Below are 17,500 nucleotides of genomic sequence, written 5' to 3' on the forward strand. Positions count from 1 at the left end.
TTTGTAGAATAATAATAATAATAATAATAATAATAATAATAATAATAATAATAATAATAATAATAATAATAATAATAATAAGTGCCCTGACTTCATTCGCCTTTTGAAAAATGGTAAGAAGTCCTAGTTGCGGAGTTGAAACGTCAAGGAATAATAATAATAATAATAATAATAATAATAATAATAATAATAATAATAATAATAATAATAATAATAATACCAGCTCCTGAGTTGCAGAATTGAAATCCATATTAAAGGACATTTCCAATTAAAGAATAATAATAATAATAATAATAATAATAATAATAATAATAATAATAATAATAATAATAACACTACTAGCTTCTAAGTTTGCAGAATAAACCCCCCCTCACCCCGCCCCCGAAGAGCTTTTAAACTTAAAGAAAAGAAAAAAAATTATAATACGAGCTTCTGAGTTGCAGAATTGAAAACCATTAAAAAATTCTTCCCCCAAAAATGGAGACAATATTGGGGGAATTCTGATCCGCAGGGTTGCCACTCATGAAAAAAATATAACTCCACCCGTCCCCCCGGCCACCGGCCCCGGACCCCGGCCGGCCCCGGCCCCAAAAGAGCTTTTAAACTTAACGAAAAAAGACAAAAAAGAATTATTGCGTCATTTGTAGCCCGGAGGAGGAGGAGGCATCCAGGAAGCAAAACACGAAGGTTGGCCGATCCAAAATGCATAAGCAACGCCCTGGATTAGGTTTCTTAATTTAAGGGTAATCGTCTTAGCGCTGATGGAAAGGCGGGGCTGTTACTGTGTGCAGAGAAAGGTGGCTCTCTCTCTCTCTCTCTCTCTCTCTCTCTCTCTCTCTCTCTCTCTCTCTCTCTCTCTCTCTCTCTCTCATTGCTTGGTTTTCTTCTTGACTTGCGTCTCTTTGCCATTGACGTATTTGTCGTGAAAGTATCGTCTTTTATTATATATACTTTTCATTAAGGATTTCTCTCTCTCTCTCTCTCTCTCTCTCTCTCTCTCTCTCTCTCTCTCTCTCTCTCTGTGTGTGTGTCTCATTGCTTGGCTTTCGTCTTAATTTTCGCAATATTATTAGGGGTGGTTTAATCTTTTGTATATTTTTCATTAAGGGTTGCCCCTATCCCTGCTCTCTCTCTCTCTCTCTCTCTCTCTCTCTCTCTCTCTCTCTCTCTCTCTCTCTCTCTCTCTCTCTCTCTCTCTCTCTCTTATTGCTTGGTTTTCGTCTCGATATTTATCTTTGCCATTGGTATATTTGTGGGGATAGCTTACAGTTCTTGTTGTATACTTCTCATTAAGGATTACCCTCTCTCTCTCTCTCTCTCTCTCTCTCTCTCTCTCTCTCTCTCTCTCTCTCTCTCTCTCTCTCTCTCTCTCATACACACAGCTGAAACACCTGGGAATACGAAAAGCAGCAAGGGAACTGCAAAACATGAAGTTATCTGTATTGAATATATATATATATATATATATATATATATATATATATATATATATATATATATACATCGATGTCTGCTTCATTCATTATCAGAATACGTCACCAATCATATAGAATACCGGACCCATTAAACTTATGAAAACATGATATACTGATAAAACATGATTGGTTAATTAATTACTTTTTTTATTTTTGTTGGGACCATCCTCAGTCGTGCACATAAGCAGTCCATGCATTAATTATAGCAAAATCACCAGCTTGTATTGTGTGCTTGCAAACACTGAATGGCAAATGATTTCATTCAGTAGTTTTTGCAGTGGGATATGCGTCGGGAAATTTGCCTAAAAATTGTAGTATGCTGATCTTATATGAGAACATGTAGCCTGATATAGTGATAAATGGGAAGATATATATATATCATATATATATATATATATATATATATATATATATATATATATATATATAGAGAGAGAGAGAGAGAGAGAGAGAGAGAGAGAGAGAGAGAGAGAGAGAGAGAGAGAGAGAGAGAGAGAGAGAGAATAGATAGCCTGATATAATGATAAATGAGGAGAGAGAGAGAGAGAGAGGGAGAGAATAGGTAGCCTGATGTAACGAGAAAGAGAGAAAGAGAAGAGATATCCTGATATAATGATAAATGAGGAGAGAGAGAGAGGGAGAGAATAGATAGCCTGATATAAAGAGAAAGAGAGAGAGAGACTAGATAGTCTGATATAATGAGAGAGAGAGAGAACAGATAACCTGATATAATGAGAGAGAGAACAGATAGCCTGATATAATGAGAGAGAGAGCGATTAGACAGACTGATATAGGGAGAGAAAGAGAGGGAATGGATAGCCTGATATAATGAGAGAGAGACACACACAGAGAGAGAATTGATGGCCTGATATAATGAGAGAAAGAGGAGAGAGAATAGATAGCCTGATATAATGAGAGAGAGAGAGAGAGAGAGAGAGAGAGAGAGAGAGAGAGAGAGAGAGAGATTCGGAATTTTGAAATATAAAGTAGGAACTGACATCTCTTCATCACGAGCCCCATTGAAATATCGGAAACCCTATTGCGAATGGCTCCATAGAAACAGGGTCCTTCCCCCCTCAGACCTACAAACCCCACCCCTCCCCCCACCCCTACCCTTCAGATTCGCCCTGCCGTCCATAAGGCTTGTTATTACCTCAATTTCTGAACTCTCACGCCGATAAGGAATGGCTGCTCGTCAGTCAACCGTCACCTCTCTCTCTCTCTCTCTCTCTCTCTCTCTCTCTCTCTCTCTCTCTCTCTCTCTCTCTCTCTCTCTCTCTCTCTCCTGGTGTGTGGTCTTCCATTGCTTCGTATGTATATTTGTAGTTTTGATTTGCAGTGTAGTTTATCAGATAGTAATTCTCTCTCTCTCTCTCTCTCTCTCTGCGTGTATGTGTGTGTGGGGTCATCCATTATTTCGTATGTAAATTTGTATAATTTCTCTCTCTCTCTCTCTCTCTTGGTATAAAGTCATCCATCGTTCCGTATGTAAATTTGTATAATTTCTCTCTCTCTCTCTCTCTCTCTCTCTCTCTCTCTCTCTCTCTCTCTCTCTCTCATATTGCTCCCTGGTTCGTAGATAATTCTCCTAATACATCGTGTTTCAAAAATCACACATTTTCCTTCGCTTACTCCGTTTATGATGTTCGTAATTGCATTGACCCTTTCGAAATCATATTTCCCTTTGCATAGACTCCGCGTAATTCCCCCACCCCCCCCACCCAATCCCCCACCGCCCCATTGCATGAAATTGCATTCATGCAGAGAAATGCATTTACCTTCACAAACTCCAACCTTGGGATGTTTTAGTCATTCTGGTCTCATGAACCTTCGTGTTTTCATTGCTTTCGGAGATTCTCTCTCTCTCTCTCTCTCTCTCTCTCTCTCTCTCTCTCTCTCTCTCTCTCTCTCTCTCTCCTGGTGTGTGGTCATCCATTGCTTCGTGTTTACATTTGTAGTTTTGATTTGCCGTGTAGCTCATTCAACCCTTGGATGAGTTAGTCTTTCAGCGCCCATCACCCTTCGTTTTTCTGTTGCTTTCAGAGATTTGCCCTCCCTCTCTCTCTCTCTCTGTCTCTCTCTCTCTCTTTTTCTTCTTCTTCTTCTTCTTCTTCTTCTTTTTTTCTTCTTCTTCTTCTTCTCGTGCATAAAAATGCCAATCTTTCTGCTCCGCAATTTTGCAACATTGAATCGTACAGCTTCTGCCGGCGATCATTCCGGTAGGGGGGCGGAGCAATTTTGGGGGCGCGTTTTCCCAGCGTTACAAGACTTCCCCGCCGCTCGTCTTGGCGAAATTAGCGTTTATGACTCCTTATGACTTCTTATTACATTGCTTCTCTCAAGTCTGGGTTCTCGTACGTGTTAGCTCGCTATCTTGATTTTGGCGCTATCGTACGTATCGTCGTTCGAGTTGTCGTGTACGATGCTTTTATGGTTTCGTCCCGTGATGAGTTCATGATGAAGAAATGTTGGGGTATGATGCATTTGCTGTTGATGAATGTAATTTTTTTTTTGGCAAGGTATTACGACATAGGAAGAGGTTTCTGATTCCTAATTCCTGATTCCTGATTCCTGATTCTTTTCGTTGGAGATTGCGAAGGTACAATGGTGGATTGGTAAGAATGTTCCCCGTAGGGAGGTTAGTGTCGTCAGTGCACCTCACGCTATGCACTGTAGGCATTACTTAAAGTTCTTTGAAGCGTCCCTTCTTTAGGCCCCTATCTGTAACCCCTTTCATTCCTTTTACTGTACCTCCGTCCATATTCTCTTTCTTTCATCGTGATATCCACCCCCTCCTAACAGTTGTTTCATAGTGCAACTGCGAGGCTATCCTCTTGTTACACCTTTCAACCCTTCTTTACTCTCAGTTTCAGTTTCAGCGCTGAATGACCTCATAGGTCTCAGTGCTTGGCCTTTGGCCTAAATCCTACATTCTATTCTGTTCGATAAGAATGTTTTTAATCCAGATTTACTTACTGTCTATGTCTATAAACCTTCACTCAAGTTCGCCATCGTGTTCTCAGATCTCGTTGTAACCCATTGCGCCTCGCACCAGAAACCAAAATACTGTAGGTCTGTTGCAAGTTCTAATGACGCCTTTTTTTTTTTAAGGTGTTCAGTTCAGTTTTCATATATTCTAAAAACCCTAACTTGTTAAACCGAAGGACTTGAATTTATAGAATTTATAGAATTTTTTGAGCTTATAGTGTTTATAGAGATGAATTTTTGGAGAAGAATGACAGGAAATGATAAATTCCGTCATACTTTATGGCAGGATATATATGAATTAACCATTTATATATATATATATATATATATATATATATATATATATATATATATATATATATATATATATATATGTATATATATATATGTATGTATGTATACATATATATATATATTTTATTTACTTACTTATCTATTCATTTATATATATTCATTTACCTATTTCCTTATTTATTTATTTATTCATTTATTTATTTATTCTATTTATTTATTTGTATGACAGGAATTCTTTGTTGCAAATCACGCCTTCTAAAGAAAGCGTTGATTCCCAACGGATAACATTCATTCAAAGACATGGAAGACAGAAAATGAATCATCATGTGATTCTCTCAGAATCTTCATACATGGATATAAACTCCCGACTTTCGAACGGGAATATTCAGAATATTCATATACAAACACTACCCAGCGATGGCTCACTCAGCGGACCTGAATATTCATGATGTATATCCGGACTATTTGCTGACCGGAAACAGTTCTCACGCAGAGGCCTACCTGTAGATTTTGGCTTGACCTGAAGCTGGTATGAAGCCAGGTCAACCGGGCATGTGGGTGTGTATATATATATATATATATATATATATATATATATATATATATATATATATATATATATATATATATATATATATATATATATATATATATATATATATATATTTGAGGCCTGTTGCGTCAAGCGGCGCTAGGGGCACGACGTGATAATGATGATATTTTCAAGGTTTTCCAGGAAATGTCCTTTTTGTAGTGTAAGACCTTCACGTCTTAGCAGTGGCTGAAATACTCAGGTATGCTTAGTCTTGAAAATATCAGCAGGATTTAAAGATCTTTCGTTTTATGACTCCTGGTTTGTATAAATTTCTAACAAACGGGAAAAAAGAATGAAAATACTTATAAGCTTCGATGATTATTTTGATTTCAAGTGCGAATATAAAGCAGGAATCACATCAAAAGTACTTCTAATAAATTCTGGAATGACTTTTATACGACCGTCGTCTGGAAACCTTCCACCACGATTCCTTTCAAAAGGCAAAAAAATCATTAAATCCCTCTCCTTCTATTTTCCCGGGATTTTTATAACTTCTGCATCATTAAACCTAGTTTTATTTTCCCCTCCTTGATTGCCAGTACTTCCTTCCACATTCCCAGTCCTTCAATATTTTCCTAGGATTCCCCTTTCACCCTTTGTGATGACTTTTTCGTAGGACTCTTTTACATAATCCTGTTCTCCCTCTTCGTTCCTCAGGAATTCCTGAAGAATTCCTCCGAGTGGGTGGTTCCTTTATAGTGCCAATGTCTGAAAGTGGCACTCAAAACAAAAAAAAAAACAAAAAAAAGGAAAATAACAGACGATAGGACTTTGTGTATGATGGCTTTTGCGCATTTCGCTGTTCTCTTTATGTTGGAGGATGATGCTGGATTCGTTGTTTGTGTTTTATGTTCATTTTGGTTTTGTGAGTTAAGTAGATTTTTAAGACATTCAAAATTAAATGTTGGAAGACCTTAGTTTTTAGTTCTCTGAAAATAAAACTATTGTGCCGGCTTTGTCTGTCCGTCCGCACTTTTTCTGTCCGTACTTTTTCTGTCCGCCCTCAGATCTTAAAAACTACTGAGACTAGAGGGCTGCAAATTGGTATGTTGGTCATCCACCCTCCAGTCATCAAACATACCAAATTGCAGTCCTCTATCCTCAGTAGTTTTTGTTCTATTTAAGGTTAAACTTAGCATAATCGTGCTTCTGGCAACGATATAGGATAGGCCACCAACGGGGCGTGGTTAAAGTTTCATGGGCCGCGGCTCATACAGCATTATACCGAGACCACCGAATGGTTGATCTATTTTCGGTGGCCTTGATTATACGCTGTAGCGGCTGTGCAGAAAACTCGATTGCGCCGAAGAAACTCTGGCGCATTTTTAACTTGTGTATATGTAGTTTTCATGAGAAATTTAAAATTATTGGATAAACAATCCCACACAATGCAAAAAAAAAACTAAAATAATAAATTTACCTTTTTTGGCACTGTGTACGATTGTTTATCAAATAATTTTAATTCTCTTTCTGTACCAGTTTACTGGATGTTAAATCGGCATTTTCCCTATCAAAGTTTATCTCGCACACCCGCTGTCGTGGATAGCCTGAAAGTTTCGGTAACACACTTCTTTTTTAAAGAGACAACTTTCATCACTTTTCAAAGAGGCAACTTTCATCACTTTTCAAAGAGGCAACTTTCATCGTTTTTTTTTTTAAAGAGACAACTTTCATCGCTTTTTAAAGAGAATCTTCATCGTTTTCTTTCCAAAACTGTTTGTAAAAATATCTGCAAACAGACGCCTAAATTTGGGTTCAGTTTTTACATATCTTGGAAACGAAACTTGCGAATTTTTTAATATGTTTTACTTTAATTTGATTAAGTGAGCTTTTTATGTAAATTCTTCTTATTTTAAGTAAGGAATTGTAGGTGGGATATCTGTTTGTAAACGGATGCCTAAACTAGGGTTCACTTTTCACATATCCTGGAAACGAAACTTGTGAATTTGTAAATATATTTTATTTTCTTAGATTAAATGAGCTTCGTATATAAAGTCTCCTTATTTAAAGGCAGGAATTCTAGGTGAGAAATCTTCACCACAGACGAAAGCGTAAAATCATGTCAGGGAATTCTTATGAGGACATGACCTAACCAGTTGATTAACTCCACACCTCGAGAAAGGTCAAAGGTCACGTATGTACGGGCTGCTTATTGACCAAAATTCAGGCCACCGTGAGGTCTTTACCGGAGGCCATGATGGCACTGTGCCATGTTGATCACATATGTTGAGATTTAGATTTTTTTGTGCCAAAAAAAAATTTTTGTGTTAGCGTTTTTGAGATGTATCACGTAATTGAGAAAAGCAGTTGTATTCTTTGTTTACTGATCTTGTATGTTTTATAACTATATTTTTTTAAAGCTATGAAGGAATTGCCTTAAAATGATCTTGTGCTGTGAATAGTTAAAAAAAAATTCTTGGAAAAGTATACTTCTTAGAATAAGGACTGTGTATATTCAGTGAGTGAGTGACGCTTTTTCTTTCTTCCTCACTAGAAAATAGATTCAGATTTTAGTCCATTTTAATTCCAAGATTTTTTAATCATGTGCAGTTCTAACAAAAAAATGAGAAATGTTTAAAAGCAATTAAGTGGCAAGATAGTGATTATATTTTAAAATTCAACATGACGCAGAAATCGATGTCGAGTTTGAAATGTCATTGAAACTAGAAAATATAAAGTGTGGACTGGTTTTACCTCACATTCAGAAATTTTCATATATAGAAAAAAACACGGGGTTTAATTTTTTTACGTTCACATTTAGTAATGACTCTTACACGCCCGAGGTCTGAATGCTTTTAGCTTTTTCCATGAACCCAGGAGTGCCGAGTGCCAAGTGCCAAATCATCCCACGCCCCTTTTTCATTTACCTTTTGATTTTTATTCCTTCTCCTCCATTTATCTCCGTTCATTCCTTCCCTGGTTAACGAGTACTGCCACCCACGTGACCTCTCTCTCTCTCTCTCTCTCTCTCTCTCTCTCTCTCTCTCTCTCTCTCTCTCTCTCTCCACTTTTTTTCTCTCACGTAACTTCTTTCCATCTTTCCTGAAGCCTCTTTTATATGATAATATTCTCACTCGTCAACTCCCGAGAATTCCGCCGAGTGGGCAGTTCCTTTATAGTGTAGTGCCAGTTTGAAAGTGCCCCTGGAAAAAAGTGGAGAGAGAGAGAGAGAGAGAGAGAGAGAGAGAGAGAGAGAGAGAGAGAGAGAGAGAGAGGAGGAAGTTTCCAGTGTGTTGGTGCCTATAAAAGCCCACTTATACTTGCGTCTTTTTATGATGAAAAGACGATGCAGCGATTGTCAGCAGTTCCAGGTTCCAGATTCCAGGTTCTAGTTTCGTCCAATTTTAACAGTGTTCCATACATATACTGAGATTCCATAGTACCGAGATTGGTCCTTGTCTTTTATAGTATTCTTTCGCAGTGACATTTTCCCAGTTCCAGTTTCCAGTTTCCAGTTTCGTCAGCATTGTAATGGTTTTTCATAGTGCTGAGAATGTTCTATGTACTTTATAGAGTTCGTTCATAGTGACATTTTCCAGTTCCATTTTCCAGTTTCTAATTTTGTATCATTGTAATGGTGTTCTATAGTACTGGGAATGTTCTATGTACTTTATAGAGTTCGTTCATAGTGACATTTTTCCAGTTCCAGTTTCCAATTTTGTATCATTGTAAGGGTGTTCTATAGTACTGGGAATGTTCTATGTACTTTATTGTTCGTTCATAGTGACATTTTCCAGTTCCAGTTTCCAGCTCCGTATCATTGTAAGGGTGTTCTATACAGTAGTACTGGGGATGTTCTATGTACTTTATTGTTCGTTCATAGTGACATTTTTCCAGTTCCAGTTTCCAGTTTTGTATCATTGTAACTATGTTCCATAATACTGGGAATGTTCATTGCACTTTACAGTATTCGTTCGTAGTGACTTTTTCCAGTTTCCAGTGATCATCAACATTGTAATAATGTTGGGAATGTTCATTGTACTTTATAGTATTCGTTCGTAGTGACATTTTTCCAGTTCCAGTTTCCAGTTTGTCTCGTTGCAATGCTTTTCCATAGTGATAGAAACGTTCATTATCCTTTATAGTGTTCGTTCATAGTGACATTTTCCCAGCTCAGTTTCCAGTTTTGTCTCATTGCAATGGTTTTCCATAGTGCTAAGATTGTGTGGATTGTTCATTGCAAGAATTTGTCATCGTTATTGTTGATTCATAATTATAGTTCGTTTTGTTCCAGCAAATCGTCAAGGGTACTGTAATTCACTTTTTGTCTAATTCTCTAATGTCATTCATTATTCCATCACCCTGTCTCTGGATCTCATTAATGCCCTTTGTTAGTATCTCTCTCTCTCTCTCTCTCTCTCTCTCTCTCTCTCTCTCTCTCTCTCTCTCTCTCTCTCTCTGAATCATTATCTTTGATTTTTCAGCTCTCGTTAATACGTCTAATTTATTAAACGTTCTGGTCAGATTGGTTCTATAAAAATTCTCCGCCTGTCTGGAGCCAGCTTTCATTATAACTGTAATTTCCACAAGCGTTTTCTCATTGTAATTACTTTCCATTTGTCCACTTTTACTCATTTCCAGCGGCATCTGTTCATTGTAACTGAATTGCAGACGTCTTTGATCACTGTAACCAATTTCCAGAGGGCTTTTGATCATTGTAACTAATAGACGCCTTTCACTGTATCCAATTGCCAGAGGCCTTTGTTCATTGTAACTAAATTACAGACACCTCTGGTCACTGTAACCAGTTTCCAAAGGCCTTTGTTCATTGTAACTAAATTACAGACGCCTTCGATCACTGTAACTAATTTCCTGAGGCTTCTGTTCATTGTAACTAATAGACGCCTTTCACTGTAACCAATTTCCAAAGGCCTCTGTTCATTGTAACTAATACACGCCTTTCATTGTAACCAGTTTCCTGAGGCCTTTGCACATTGTAACTATTATAAAGAATGGGGTAATTGTTCATTTTGTCTGTAGGGATTATGAAGGTATTGTTCATTATAACTTTTTCCTGTAATTAGTTAGATCATAACTTCTGTATCAATTAGGGCCTGTATTTCTTCTTTCAAAAATAGATGAATTGTATATTGTAAACTATCTTCTCTTCTGTTTAGAGATTATGAAGTTGTCCATAATTATCTTCTTAAAATGGAGTATTGTTCTTACCGAAAGAGAGATACTGTTCATTATAAAATTCTTTTGGAGGGATTGAATACTTAAATCTACTGGGATGGTTAACTGAAGCCATTTTCCAAAAATCAGTAGAGCTTTTTTTAATCGTGGTTTTTCCAAAATATGGATTTTTTTCTGTTTAAACAATAGCTGGCAGGCGACATTTGACGGCAGAGAATAAAAGGTGGATTTTCCTAAATAATTCGACATCAGACGACAGAAAATAAAAGCTGGATTTTCTTTAATAATTCTGAGTATTTTGGAAGGGCTTAATGTGGGAACAGAGATTATGTGGCTTTGTATAAAATGCTTGTACCTCTCTCTCTCTCTCTCTCTCTCTCTCTCTCTCTCTCTCTCTCTCTCTCTCTCTCTCTCTCTCTCTCTCTCTCTCTCTGTATGTATGTTTTCATGTGTAATGTGTTCACGTTGAACAAAGTCTCTATCTGTACATGGGTGTATGTTTGCATGTACGTTCATTTATTTCCAAGTCTCTCTCTCTCTCTCTCTCTCTCTCTCTCTCTCTCTCTCTCTCTCTCTCTCTCTCTCTCTCTCTCTCTCTCTCTCTCTCTCTCTCTCTCAATTCTCGTGAGAAAGAAACCGCAGTTATTTCCGAATTCGGATTCGTTTTCCACACAGACCTAATTGGAAACGCTTGTTATTTTCCTCTTTCAATTTTAAAAGCTTTTTTTATTCAATTTCAAAATTTAATAAAAAATACAAAACATATATGTTTTTTCCTCAATTTCAAATAGCCATAGCAGCAGGAGTGGTAATAGCTCGAGCTAGTAGTGGTAGAAGAAACAGTAAGATGGTGTTACCGTTAGTAGTAGTGGTGGTAGTAGTAGTAGTAGTAGTAATGACTATTGGTTGGATATACCTTTGTACCGGCTCCCGAATTTGTATAGTTGGCCTCAGCATACTCGTGTTTCAATATTGTTTTTATTTTTTGTGTTTCAATATTGTTTTTATTTTTTGTTTTTTCTTGTATCATTTTCATTTTTTGTCGGAGGGGGGGGGGATTTCCGGTTTACTGTGTAATGACCGCAATATTGATAAAAATTACAGTATAATCAAAATTCGTGTACTGGTAACTGATAAATAATATACTCATCTAATAATAATAATAATGATAATAACTCGTGTAATTAAAAAAGCAACAATAATGATAATACTATTAATAAATAAAGTAAAAAAGAAATTATTTCGGGGCTCGTTTTAGAAAGAACGAATGGGATTTGAGAGAGAGAGAGAGAGAGAGAGAGAGAGAGAGAGAGAGAGAGAGAGAGAGAGAGAGAGAGTGGGGGCTTAAGAAATAAAATAATACACGGGACCAAGAAAAATCAAGTTGATTTAAAATTGGAATCCAAATCTCCGAGGAAAAGGCTCTCTCTCTCTCTCTCTCTCTCTCTCTCTCTCTCTCTCTCTCTCTCTCTCTCTCTCTCTGTAAGTATGCTTTAATGTGTAATGTGTTCACTTTCAACAAAGTATCTGTCTGTGCATGTGTGTCTGTTTGCATGTACGTTCCTCTCTCTCTCTCTCTCTCTCTCTCTCTCTCTCTCTCTTGTATGTATGTTTTAGTGTGTAATGTATTCACTTTGAACAAAGTCTGTATCGGTAGCCTACATGTGTGTGTGTGTTTAGATGTACGTTCATATATTTTCAACTCTCTCTCTCTCTCTCTCTCTCTCTCTCTCTCTCTCTCTCTCTCTCTCTCTCTCTCTCTCTCTCTCTCTCTCTCTCAGGAAACTATGCACCTGTTGCTTGCTCTAACGAGTCTCTTTCTGCCTTTTGGGAAATTCTTTGGCTTGTCGTAATTTCCATCTTTTTATGCTTCTATCAATGTCAAATTAACCCGCAAAATTCCCAGTTCGCCTCAGTCGTTAATTTTATTTTCTCGAAATATTTCTCTTTTTTTTTTAATTTTCGGAAATTTATTATTATCATTTTCATTAGTTTGCAGTGGCGTTATTTTGATTTTTTCTATATTTTTTTATTTTCAGAAATTTGTTATTGACATTTTTATTAAAGTGTTAAGTGACGTTAGTGATATACCGTACCTGTTTGTTGGGACTGTCTGCCAGTTTGTGTTGAAAGGATTCGTGTATGGAATGCGTTTGTTTGTGTGTTTGTGCGTCTGCATGTGTTTGACGATGTTGCAGACAGACCACTAGAAACCCATTTAGGGCTCTGTTGACTTCACAGAGTCCCGAGGTCCACAACAGTCTCTCTACACCCTTTCACACCTTGCTACACTTAGGGCATGGATCTGTGCTGGCACAATCAGTGCACCTCATGCGGTGCACTGTAGGCATTACTTAAGGTTCTTTGCAGTGTGCCTTCGGCCTCTAGCTGCAATTCCTTTTGTCCCTTTCACTGTACCTCCTTTCATATTCTCTTTCTTCATCTGACTCTCCACCCTCTCCTAACAATTGATTCATAGTGCAACCGCGAGGTTTTCCTCCTGTTACACCTTTCAAACCTTTTACTGTCAATTTCCCGTTTCAGCGCTGAATGACCTGATAGGTCCCAGTGCTTGTCCTTCGGCCTAAATTCTGTATTCAACTCAACTGTATTGGCACAAGCCGGCTGAATCTAAAACGAAATCGGCTTATCTTTCATACTTGGAATCAGCGAGAAAGTCAGGGTGAGAGAGCGTGTATCCCTCCTGAAGCGTCCAAAATAAAATAGATAAATAATTAAATAAATAAATAGACAAATTAATAAATAGGTAAATAGATAAATCCTCGGATTTCAGTTCGTGTTATTTTTTGGTTTTTATTTTCATCTTCCATAACCTACTCTCTCTCTCTCTCTCTCTCTCTCTCTCTCTCTCTCTCTCTCTCTCTCTCTCTCTCTCTCTCTCTCTCTCTCATACATTCTAAAGTATTTGTTATTCATGTTAATCTCTCTCTCTTCCTTATACAGTCTAAAATATTTGTTAATGTTAAGTCAGTCTTGTGGGTTAACTGGAATTTTGACTGCCGGTCATTTACGACTGGACAGGACGGTAACAAAATTTAAACCTGAATTTGGAACGTAATAGCGATTCCTAAAACTCATTTTTCACTGTATCATAAAAAAAATTAAAAATAGATTCCTCCTTTAAATTTATGGCGGGAGCAATTGTAAACATTTTTATATCTCATTTTTATAGAGTTTTCTGTTCCGAGTATAATTTTGGACCCACCACCCTTAAAAATGATCTTGGCCAATTTTCAGAATAGTCAAAGATTCTTTTCATTGATGAAAGCGTTTTAATTATATATCAAGACATAAATCATTTAGATAATTTATTGTGCCAGAAAAGTGTGGCTAGAAATATTTATTTGAATTTGAACCGTAGAAAAATAAATTTAGGAGAGGGAAAACATCAAACATAAAAGAAAGCAATATTTATCAGTCTGTGCTCACTTAGAATAAGAAATTGTGCTGGCATAAGGCCAGGTTATTCAAACGCCAGCGATAAACCATTCTTTTTGTTAAGTGTCATATATCTTCTCTGATAGCGATGGCAAATTCGGTCAGACATTTAATATTCGTAGACTATAAATTCTGACACTGGAAGAGTTTTTTTTTTTTTTTGCATCATTTAGAGGTGGTTGTGTATTGCATGTTAGTTCCATTATTGAGAATTTTTAACGAATTTATGAATTATGAAGACTAGACATTTAGTTTATGCCTAGGTGAAACCATTGTCCCTTTATTGCTCACCTCATATACTCGATAATAATAATAATAATAATAATAATAATAATAATAATAATAATAATAATAATAATAATAATAATAATAATAATAATGTCGAAAGAAATATATATGTATAGTATACATATTATATATATTCAACTCAGGTCATTGTCTTCCCTAGTAGTTGACTTCTTGATGGTAAATGTATGGCGTCACAATGCTAGGGCCAGTGACTCCGACCTTCCTTCACGAATGACTGTTCGGCTGATATTTTGACGTTGAAGAATGAAAAACGTCACTGTATATGAGAAAGGTCGGGCGGTCATAGAAAAACCATTGGTCAAGTGATGTAATGAAGAAAAGGGTCAGTTAATGTTGTATAATGACAGAAAAGTTCATTAAGAGGAAAGGAAAATAGATCGGACAGTGTCATAAAGGAAGGAAAGGTCAGACAAGGTCAAAAAAGGTCAGGCAAGGTTAAAAAAAGGCCAAAAAGGGTCATGCAAGGTCAGACAGGGTCAAGAGAGGTCAGACTGTAAAAAAGGGTCAGGCAATGTAAAAAAATTAAAAAAATTAGTCTTGTGGGCTAACTGGGATTTTGACAGCCTGTCTTTTACGACTGAACAGGACGGTAACAAAACTTAAACCTGAATTTGGAACGTAATGACGATTCCTAAAGCTCATTTTTCACGGTATTATAAAAGGAATTTAAAAAATAGGTTTATCCTTTAACTTTATGGAGGGAGAAATTGTCAACATTTTTATTTCTCATTTTTATAGTTTTCGGTCTCACGTATAATTTTGAACCCACCAGCCTTGGAAATGTTCTTGGCCAATCTTCAGAGAATAGTCAAAGATTCTTTTCATTGATGAAAGCGTTTGAATTTTATATCAAGACATAAATCATTTAGATAATTTATTATACCAGAAATGTGTAGCTAGAAATAATTTATTTAGATTTAAAACAAGAAAAATAAACTTGAAAAGATGAACTTTAAATTTAGGAGAGGAAAAACATCAAACATAAAAAGAAACAATGTTTATCCGTCTGTGCTCACTTAGAATAAGAAATCGTGCTGGCATAAGGCCAGCTTATTCAAACGCCAGCGATAAACCATTCTTTTTGTTAAGTGTCCTATATCTTCTCTGATAGCGATGGCAAATTCGGTCAGACATTTAATATTCGTAGACTATAAATTCTGACGCTGGGAGAGTTTTTTTTTTTTTTTGCATGAACAAGACGTTGTTGTGTAATGCATATTAGTTCCATTATTGAGACTTTTTAACGAATTTATGAATTATGAAGACTAGACATTTAGTTTATGCTTAGGTGAAACCATTGTCCCATTATTGCGTACCTCATATACTCGATAATAATAATAATAATAATAATAATAATAATAATAATAATAATAATAATAATAATAATAATAATAATAATAATAATAATAATAATAATAATAATGTCGAAAGAAATATATGTGTGTAATATACATATTATATATATTCAACTCAGGTCATTGTCTTTCCTGGTAGTTGACTGCTTGATGATAAATGTATGGCGTCACAATTGTTAGGGTCAGTGACTCTGACTTTCCTTCACGAAAGATTGTTCTGTTGATATTTTGATGCTGGAGAATGAAAAGAGTCACTGTATATGAGAGAGGTCAGGCAGTCATAGAAAAAAACATTGGTCAGGGTAGGTCATGAAGAAAAAGGTCAGTTAATGGTATATAATGACAGAAAAGTTCATTAAGAGGAAAGGCGGGGGATGAAGGTCTTGAGGAAAACCGATCAGACCGTGTCATAAAGGAAGAAAAGGTCAGACAAGGTCATAAACGGTCAGGCAAGGTAAAAAAATGCCTGCAAGGTCAGACATGGTCAAGAAAGGTCAGACGAGGTAAAAAAAGAACAGGCAAGTTGAAAAAAAATGTCAGGCAGTGTAAATAACGTCAAGGTCAGACAATGTCAAAAAAGGTCAGACAGGTCAAAAATTGTCAGACAAGGTCAGTAAAGGTCAGACAAGGCAAAAAAGGTCAAGCATTGTAAAAGAAAGTCAGTCAGTTTACAAAAAAAGCTCAGGCAAGGTCAAAAAATGTCATGCAAGAAAAAAAAAGGTCAGATAAGGTCAAAAAGGGTCAGGCAAGGTCATGAAGAATAATAAATCAGAAGACGATAGAGGGGTAGAACGCCCCGTTATTTTAATGGTTAGGATACGAATCAGTTCATATTACCTGGATAGAACAGCAACAATCCCCGAAGAAGGGATTGTTTAGGAAACGGGAAAAGGAAATGGAATTCCATTTAGCAAAAGCCAGTCGGTCAGACCCACCTGTTTTTTCCTAAAATAGAGGATAATGATATATACGTTATATATGTATATAATATATATATATATATATATATATATATATATATATATATATATATATATATATATATATATATGTGTGTGTGTGTGTGTGTGTGTGTGTGTGTGTTAAGAGAAATGTTTTGTGAAAGAACATAATAACTTTTAACCTCTCGAAGAATTTAATGGAAGAACAAATAACTGGACGTTGTAATAAAATATTTAATTGATCTCTCTCTCTCTCTCTCTCTCTCTCTCTCTGCTTCGGTTTTTTAAATAAAGCAATTAGATAGGAGAGATATTACAATAATATGAAAAAATCTTACCGCAAGAAAAATCTAAATCTTTTATGAATCTTTGAAAATATGAAAAATAATTTTGTTCAAAGTATGAATCCAATCATCTGAATTAATTCGGAAGTGCATTTGTATTCCTTTACATGGTCAGACAGATGATTTTGAAATAGAATTCAAAGCTACAAAACCTTTGTATTTTAATATCGCCAGAAAAGTTACCTGCTCAAATAATCTCAAGTTACAGTGTTTGAAATCACAATCACACACACACACACACACACACACACACACACACACACACACACACACACACATATATATATATATATATATATATATATATATATATATATATATGATGTCATTTAATATCGATTTCATTATACCTTGGAAATAACATACCCGTAAGGGGAATTGCAGCTGATAATGCATCAGCCCAGCCAGGATTCGAACCTAGGCCTTTGGTTCAGATGCAGTAATAGACAGTCGTCTTTGACCATACGGCCGGGCAAATGCACTTATCAGATACAATTCCTTCTCGGCGTAAATTATTCTCAAGGTTTAGTAAATTCAATATTCAATTACATTTTTTGATTAATATTTGCGAATGTAAAAAAAGTTACGCTTTTGCAAGTGAAAA

At 36.1% G+C, this 17,500-nt stretch overlaps 1 protein-coding gene across 1 annotated transcript in view; it reads right to left on the minus strand.

The window, feature by feature from the left end:
- Positions 1-17,500, minus strand: part of LOC136830963 (galanin receptor 2a-like) — a 42,458-nt gene that overhangs the window by 24,222 nt on the left and 736 nt on the right. The gene's annotated exons all lie outside the window — the stretch shown is intronic.

Source organism: Macrobrachium rosenbergii, chromosome 47 (genome assembly GCF_040412425.1).
Source record: "Macrobrachium rosenbergii isolate ZJJX-2024 chromosome 47, ASM4041242v1, whole genome shotgun sequence".
Classification (NCBI taxonomy): domain Eukaryota; kingdom Metazoa; phylum Arthropoda; class Malacostraca; order Decapoda; family Palaemonidae; genus Macrobrachium; species Macrobrachium rosenbergii.